The 9,187-nt window shown below is 38.5% G+C and overlaps 1 protein-coding gene across 13 annotated transcripts in view; it reads right to left on the bottom strand.

The window, feature by feature from the left end:
• Positions 1-9,187, bottom strand: part of ERC2 (ELKS/RAB6-interacting/CAST family member 2) — a 508,713-nt gene continuing 499,526 nt past the window's right edge. For all 13 annotated transcript variants that reach the window (XR_010072774.1, XR_010072776.1, XR_010072778.1 and 10 more), the window contains one exon: positions 1-2,963. The gene's annotated coding sequence lies outside the window, so the exon portion shown is untranslated. The remainder of the gene's footprint in view (positions 2,964-9,187) is intronic.

Here is a 9,187-nt window from a genome sequence, read left to right as displayed (position 1 = left end):
AACAAAGTTTATTTGATGAATATAAACAAGCTGATCAACACTAAATACTTCCCATACACATGATAACAATGTTATGAACTCTAAATACCTTGGTACTTTACACTTCTACTAGACATTAAATTACAATGACTGTCTAATACATGCCCACTGGTAATTTCTAGGAATTCCTTAGTTTCATATCAATGTCCTTAACCATATATCAACATCACAATCCAGAACATGCCACTCACTTGAAAAAATTATTACAAGAAGCACTATCAAATGAGGATCTAAGGTAAATAGGGAATACTGACCCATTGCTGCAGAACATCACATTCAAACGTCACCCTACACACACAAAAAAAACATTGCAGATATAGTTTGTGTCAACACATCTGAGGTCTTTTCATAAACACTGTTTAAAAAGTAAATCGAAACCCACTTTCAAATGAAAGTCAATGTGCAGGTACGTGCATACTGGATACACAAAATTCATTAAATACAAAATTCAGACTGTACATTTAAATGAAAGAAAGAATGTGCAGTACAAGACTGATCTCACGATAAAATAATAATCATTATCTTAAATGTTAACCAAAACTTGGTTTGCTTCTTTACACTTACAGGGGGAAAAAAACCTACCAAACATTGCCCAAATAAAATATTTCCCAACATCACAGTGTTTATTGTAAACCCCGAGATTCTATTTTAGGATATGAAAAGATTTTCTCTAAACATCATAGAGTATCACATGAAATGAAAAGAAAAAAAAAAGAAAGAAAGAAAGAATAAAGCAATGTTAGACAAATTTTTCCTCTTTAGGGGCTAACTTGTAGGCCCTGATAAAAGTTTAGATCAACACTCTTACCAATATGAGTGGAGCAAAAATGCCCCTAAAATAATATCTGTGACAAAATTGGCACATACATATAAATATCTAACTATACAGCTTTGTATCTGTGACCCTATTTCCCCCCTAGTTTATTTCCTACTTCAAGTATTCAGTTGCAGAGTTAAGGTAAAGACCTGATTGTAAGAGACACAGACGATTGTCCCCTACCGCGACAACAAATTTGTCATCAGAAACTAGTTTTGTTGTCTGAGTTTCCAAGTGCAACATTTGTCATATGTGCTAAATATACTCCCAAAAGCTTTGCTGTTTCAAAAACAAAGATCTAAAATGCCATTGATAGTTAAAGGACAAACCTTTTAAACATGAATGAAATTGGGATTATCTATGCTATGCTAATTCTACACATTTTACTCTATTTACTGAAGACAGTAGCATCCCGCAGGACTCCTGCTCGAATACATTGCTCTTTGATTGCACCAGAATTATGGTACAAATAAATAAAATATCATCTCTAGACAATAATTTTAAAGGGATTACTATGTATGGCTCATGTAGGATGTTTAGGGTTAATTGCACCACAGGTTCAAAAAATAATTTTTCTAAATTCAGTGCAAGACTTTAGGAGTATCCATTTAGATTTCTCTTTTGTACAGCAGCAAAGAAAAACTACTAAGGATTAAGGCCACCCATGCTTAAATTTATTGTTTGTCCTTTAAAAACGCAGATATTCTATTCCCACTCCCATCAGCATGGAAGCGTTTCTTCCACGGACCAAAAGATGCCTCAATAAAACAGCCAAACATTTGCACATTTGCCAGACTGACTGAAAATGTTCACGGAGTCCTACGGATCCCCTCCGCGAGAAGCGGTAGAGATTTGGACTATCAGTTATATTCTCTCGCTGAATGTAATGACTTCACATTTTTATTTTTCCTTGTATGTGCTTTAGATTTATTTTACTAGATACACTTTGTTGATACGACCAGCCTTTAAGTGCTGTTTGTTCAGTGGTATTTTCTTCTTTAACATCTAAAAGTCAATGGGATCCATGTTGGAGACTGTTTTTCAATGTCGAAAATAATAACAAACAGTTCCTCATTTACAGGAGACCTAGTGCATATACTGTATTCACAGCAATCTTATCTTTATTTTTGTTTGGTTTTTGTTTGTTTTTTAAAGAGTCCCAGCTTTTATTGTTGAAAACCTGTATGCATTCGGATGGTAAAAGGTTGATACATCCTTGCGTATATGTCCATATATATACATACGTCTGTATTTGTATACGCCTCAAGCTTTTACCATCCAGGAATAGATACATCTTGTATATAATCTTACATTTATGCTCAAATTAGATGTCCTATGCATTGTCAGAGACACACACCATATTTTCATAAAGCTAATCTTTGTCATCAGTTATTAGTACCAAGAATTGATTTCATTTCCAACCTGGCCCAGAGCTTAATACCGGTTATACTATCAAAGTTTTCTGGTTTTGGTTTGGTTTGGTTTTTTTTAATTATTATTACTTTATCAGTAGATATAAGAAAACAGAGGAGGGCTTGGTTTTTATTTTTTGGAAAAGCCCACACCTAACTGGGGGTAAGATTAATGCCAACACCCTTAGATAGCATTTTACTAATACCTCTTTGATAATCTAGTGCAATAGAAGTGATACTTTAGAATAGAGTAGGTAAAATCAGCAAATGCAGATACCACATCTAAGAGAATCTGAATTACTTGTTAAAATCAATATCAATTTACCAAAAATTAGTTAAATAACCTGTTTAACTGAACTTCATTAAACAATAATATTCTGAACAGATGGTTTCTTAGTGAAAACAGAATAACTTGCAAGACCCATTGAAGTCAGAAATGAAACTCATAATTTCTGCTTGAGTCTCCTTCATTATTTTCCAAAGTATCTAATTTCATAGTAGACTACAAGAAATAATGGAGAAAACGCCAATTAATGCAGCATTCCATTAGATATCAACCTTAGCATTCGTTTTCTGCATCTGTGATCTTCTCCAGGATATCACGGTCATGTTCGGAGATCCAGTGCAATAGATTATCATCGTTACCTTCCAGTGCTACGGGTTTTTTCTTCCTCTTTCACTAGTTCCTCTGACAACTGTAACAAGGGAACAAAATATTCCGATTAATAACATGACTGACGCATACAAAACACCCTACTTCTCATCTAGTCAAGCTTATCACAGACATCAGTGGGTATATTGCTTTTCTAGGCACTATGGATTAATTAGGGATTTCGATTGGATTTGAACCCACTTATTATGTTTTTAGGTTGGCAATTAGTTCTGCAGCTGATTTGTACGACAAGATTCCCTGTAAGTGGGTAAGGTTTTAAATTCCAAAGACGTGAAATTGTGTTATGCTTGTGATTCTGGAAACGGTGACTTTTCTGATCTTATCTATAAGCAGAGTAGCTCTGAAGTGGAAATGCTGTTAATAAAACTAAATATTTTTATTTGGAAACCAAAGGAATCACCCATTAATTTCCACTCCGTTCTACGGCAGGTGGGAATACGCAGTACCTCTAGCAGCTCTCCAAAACTGAAGGTACCGGAAGCAACATTTTATTGTTATGTTTTAAGCACTTTAAGTCTGCTTTAATTTACAAGACAGTGGAGAAAGAGTTTATGGACACAAACCCCTCAGATTTATAAAAGTTAAAATATACAACAATCTGCCACGAGCTTTTCAGCCATGCAGCCACTAACCCATGACCGTTGCTCTTCACGGCCTGCTGGCGCTGCTGAAATCCAGGGCGCTACGCGAGGTGGCTGGAGCCAGCCCGAGTCGGTCGGAGGAAGAGCCTTCCCGCTTGCCGTGGGCTTTGGGGGAGGCTCCGTGTCCGACCGTAAGCGACCGCAGAGCGCGGCCTGAATGATTTTGGTTGTTACACTAGTTCCACCACAAGCAAACGGCACCGTATTCTTGCACGCAGAGCAGTGAGTTACTCTTATTCCCATTATCCGTATATCGGATGAGTGGGGGGAATTAGGGGATTCCTCTCCAGGGCAGTTCGTTTATCCACTGACGTTGTTTCTAGAGAAGTGGAAATGCATTAGGTGTGGGATTCTCTGTAATTGCCCTTGCATTTACGTAACTTTAGAAGTTTCCAAAACATCCAATTTTATGAAAAAAGCAATTTCCACAGAATGCTTACGCTTTTGCGTACAGCTGAAAAATTGTTATGTTTTGGAAATGGAACTAGTTGACCAAAATGCCCCTTTCGATTGTAGAAGCTAATATTTATCGGAGTAACTATGCTGCGCGTAAAGCGAAACGCTGCTTACAGAATAAAGTTGCAAATGATTTTAGATCCCTGTTTCCAAGTTCATGCCTGTGTGGCAAGTACACATAACGGTTTATATAATCCAAACTTAGATGAAGAGTTTTACTTTTCCAGTGGGAGGTTGGTACGATTCTTCTGGTTAAAACACTTCGGGACTAATCCAAAGCGCACTGAAACGTGGAAGGGTTCCCACTGATTTTAACAGGTTTTGGATCTGGCCCTTGAATGGAGAAAAAAATGACTTCTGCAGAGCTGGAAGGCCAGGGAGTTCCTAAAGTAGATCATGTTACTAGTTCTGGCACATAAAATCTTTGCAAACTTTTTATGAAAACTGTAAGTCAGAGCATGCATTACGTTTTGTGAACTGTGCATAGCTCCCATTCTTTCGTGCACCGAGTATTTCTTAATCGTCATTCAAAGAGATATATAGGCATAGGAAGCACCCATATAAATTAACGAGGAGAACACATTCCACAAACCGTAGCACAAAAATGTCCGTATTTTTTAACAGGTTTCCTAAAACATCATCACAGCAAATCTTCAATACACTTGATATTTTACAAGCTGAAGTTCCTTTGCAATTAACACTCATTTATGCTCTTAAAAATAAGAGCCCCGAATACCGCGTCTAATCTGAGGAACAGCAACAAATCACAAAACGCAATCTCTCTCCGGCTTGCTCCCCAAATTCTCACTGGGGTTTTAGTATAGAATGAAACCCCCGAATAAACCCCACCCGCTTAATCAACCCAGCCATCCGTCAGGAAACCATACTTGTATTGGAAGTGTAACAAAAACTTGTTCACCACAGGTAGGAAATGCAAAGTATTTCTCAAGTAAGTCAAATAAATATATAAAAGGATATTGCTGTCAAATACCAACTGAGGTTGAGTAAATTAAATTTATATTTGTTTCTTCAATGCTGTACTCGGTATAGGTCACTGAACCTCTAAAACAGAAATAAAATTTGGTAACGTACATTGGGCCTGAGACTCAGCAGTGCTCCAGCTGAAATTAATGTCTTATGAGTTTGGCACCTCTGACAGTCCATTAGATACCAGTCAATGAAAACAGCAGAAGGATGTGAAGATATAAAAGTGTAGTAGCCCCCAAATATTTGTTCGGATTGTTTTTCCTTTGGATAAAGACACCTGCCTGATTACTACTTTTTACCTCCAATCCTTTCCTCTCGGCAGTGATTTGCAGAAACAAGCTGGAGAGGGTGGGTAAACACAAAGGGGTTAAAGGGGAAACTGTTTAATAACAGTAGTAAAATGCAGGCTATTTTTGACATCTGGGTTAATGTCCATTATGCTCCATATGCTTTCCAAATGTTTGCAACAAGCACCCAGATACAAAAACAGATACCCATTCACATAGGCTTAAATGGCCCCCTCCTAACCTGTTACACATGGTGCCTACATAAAAGGCCAACAACTGATATGGTAATTAGTGAGTCAGAGAGCGAGGGAACAGCCACTTTATTGCAGGGAATTGGTATCTGACCAAATGTTCGTAGAGAAGGATATCATTAATGAAAACCTGTTAGGGCTATTTCTGCTCCTTAATCTATGACAAGGCGTCTGCATTACAATGCGACATCTTTTAAAAAGCTGTCAGGACGAATTCCTCCGTTTCCTTCTCTAGACTCGTTCATCATTACTGTGATCAGAGTACCAACAAACGATGGGAAATTATTTCATTTTCTGGAAACGAGTAACGAGGCTGAAAAGTAGTATTTTTAAAAATAAGGCTATAACTCATGAAGTCTTTCTCAAGCGACCTCCTGGAACTCAACTGTGCCCCTTGCAACAACAAAATCTAAATGACACGAAGAAAAAAAAAAAATGCGTTCTCAATTTTTACTTTTGTCTGTGCAAACCCATGAAAAGAATGACACAATTAACTAGGACAAAGCCCTGGCACGGTACTGTTCTGGATTCTGTCCCTGCCACTAGCTTATTGTGTGGCTAAGGAAGAAGTTGTATGGTTTTTCTGTGCCTAACTTGCTCTTTGCTGTAGCGGGGGTAACGTCGGGCTCCTCACAGGAATTCGCGAGGCTTAATGTTTGTAATGTGCCTTAATAGTCTTGGATGAGTGCTAAGTATTATTATTTTTCAGTTCCTGCATTTGATTAAAACTGAAATAACACAGTAAAAATTAAATTAATATATTAAGTTACAAGTAAAGAGCAAGCATGTGGTTTGTGGAGCTACTTGTAACACTTTTAATACGACCGTGTATTACGGACTAGGTGATTCCCAAGGTCTGTAGTGACATGTACCATGTGGGCAGAACTTAACAACTGCAGAATCCCCCCAGATGTTTGATTCAGCCAAAAATCTGTTCGTGGCTTCTGTGCAAGCCCGGGGCTCGGACCAGGGGGAGCACTGTGGGCTGCTTTTCCCCTGCCCCTGAAGCGCAGTTGCAAACACGATCACAGCCCAGATATTTGCAACTCAGCACAAGAAACGACATTAGGTAGCACCGATGGGCTGGAGCACTCGCCGCTATACAGCTCCCTTAGCATAGGATCCGAAAACGGCGCGGTGTGTGCTATTTGAACGTCTCTGTCATTACAGTCCCAACGATAAATACTGGTTTTGCTACCTCCTCCCGGCCTAACTCCCAGGGAGAGAAGGAAAACCCACCTCTGGCTTTCTGAAGAACACAGTAACCTGTTAAAGCCTGCTATATCGACGTGAAAATCTCTAGCGAGGAGGGCTGAGAAATAATTAAGACATAGAGTTGTATCCAACCTACGTAGAAAACTTTCAATGCCGAGATGCCAAAGACACCTAAGACACTTGTTGAGCTGAGTGAAAAGGTAAAATCTAGTTTAAATTTATAGCATTCCTTCAGTGTCCCTCTAGGAGTTTGGCTTTTTGCCAGCGTTCCTTGTTAAAAATTTGTTAAACGTGTTTGGCATTAATGCAAACACAAAGTGCTCATTTGTTACAAATTCTATTGGAATGCATTCATTTAAGGCAATGAAGTAGTTACCAGAAAAGAAAAAATGTTCATTAAGTACATTTTAAAAATACAATGATGTATGCGGTGCATAACTATGGCGCCCCAGTGGCTATATAAATATCTGACAGAATAACCACAAGTTGTGTTTGGTTTGAAATTGGAATCTTTTAAACATAACCGATAGAACAAAAACTGGTTTTGTTTGTTGTCAAAACTGATGTTAGTCTTTCTTGTTTAGAACTAGTTAAAATAACCAGCGTTTTGGCATACAATTTCTTACGTCTCAAATCAATAAAGCCCCCCGGTTAAAGTAATGCTAAAGGAAGTTTCTCGATTCGAAGGGTAAGTGCAGCACTGCACTTTATCTGGAGAACACTGAACGCAGAAAGTAAACACCCTGCTCGGAGGAGAACAAATTTTAGTCATTCTTAGAAACTCCACTTAAGGAAACGTTACCTGGGAGATCTGCAACTGTCTGACAGCACTCAGGTACGCCTTGGCAAAGGTGTCCCGCTCTACTCTTAACGCACTAATCCTGTCAGAAAATAAACAGCTGAAACCTACTTTACAAAATCCTAATAGCAAATCTCTCCTTTATAATAACAACGTGAAATATCCCTGGTAATGATCTCTTGATTTCGAACACGCAATTCTGAAGTGTACTTCTTAGGGGCTCGAAAACATCTTCCTAGCTCCATCGTAAAAGTAGAACCATTTCTCTTCTTGCTTTTTCAATGATTTATAGGTCCTTACAATAAAGCTTAAAAATGGTAAATACGTGAGTAAAATATACTTTAAAAGAAACATCCAGAAACTGTGTGATTTAATTAAATATGGAAAGGTTCACAAAAACATCAGTATAAAAAGTTATTTATAAAGACAAAATTAACTTTTTTTCCAATTCTGGCAAAGAAATTATTTATCCCATTTGTTGCTATTTATGTTTTAAATTCATCATACTGTAAACTTCAGAAGGATCTGCAGCTGGTGGTAGAATCACTGCATGAATGTGATGAACTTTCCATATTGCTGTAATACCAGAACTGTTAATCCGAGCTAGGGATAAAAGCAGAAACCATTGGGATGAATAAAATCAAATGGATTCAAGCCCTCTAGAGAGTGAGAGTCCTTGAAAACCACTGTACAATTATATGATAAAATTAGATGAAGTTTATGAACCTTGAGACTATTTGGACAAGGATGCCTTCTCTATTGGGAATGTTTATAAATCAAAATTAGACAAGTGGTATATGAGTTGAAAGACAGCTTTTTTTTTTTTTGCCTTTTTTTTTAATAAACAACTTCGCTTCATAAAACAAGTCTAGTCCTAATCAAAGCTTTTCAGAAATATGAGAAAACTCAGCACATATTCTTCAATCTGTCACTTTCACACTGAATTAAGAAGAGGCTTGTGGGAAACGCTAAGGGTGGCTTGAGACCAGCGCTCTTCGATGGGCTGCGCTGGAGCATATTGAAGATGATGGAAGAATTTCCATCGACTCCAGCGGACCCGAGCGCCGCTCACGGAGGCAGCAGTGACTCAGCAGCGCAGGGCACGGAGCTCTTTGTCAAGACATTTATGACTTCCGCAAGATGCAGCGTGTGAGACCATTAAGACTTCTTTTTATTTTTATTTCAATCAAACAGAAGTGACAAATAAAGAAGAGTTCTTGGGTAAAGCGGTTCAAACAACGAGAGTTCCCGACGTGATCCTAAAAAACTGTCAATAGCAAAGATTACTTAATGAAATTTGAAGGAGCCTTTTTCATCCTTGCTGATGTGGAATGCCATTTACTCTCATGCTAGGGACTAATTAGGGGCCTTTTTTGAAGATCAAGGTTTTGCGATCTCTGCTTCTTAATAACATGGTTTGCCTGTCTGCCACCTGGGACAAGGCAAGGCACTCTCTCTAACTCCCGAACAGCAGGCACTGCCTTAGGCCATTGCAAGTGCAGGCAGGAAACTGATCCTGCCTTCCCAGCCGTTTAACCCGCTCGCTGCCGGCCCTCCGCGAGCCCCCGCGAACTCCGGAACAGGCAGTGACCAATCCAGTGGGAAAGCAT

This window comes from Chroicocephalus ridibundus, chromosome 10 (genome assembly GCF_963924245.1).
Source record: "Chroicocephalus ridibundus chromosome 10, bChrRid1.1, whole genome shotgun sequence".
Classification (NCBI taxonomy): domain Eukaryota; kingdom Metazoa; phylum Chordata; class Aves; order Charadriiformes; family Laridae; genus Chroicocephalus; species Chroicocephalus ridibundus.
The sequence above is the reverse complement of the archived record's forward strand: the minus strand, read 5'-3'. Positions and strand labels throughout refer to the sequence as shown.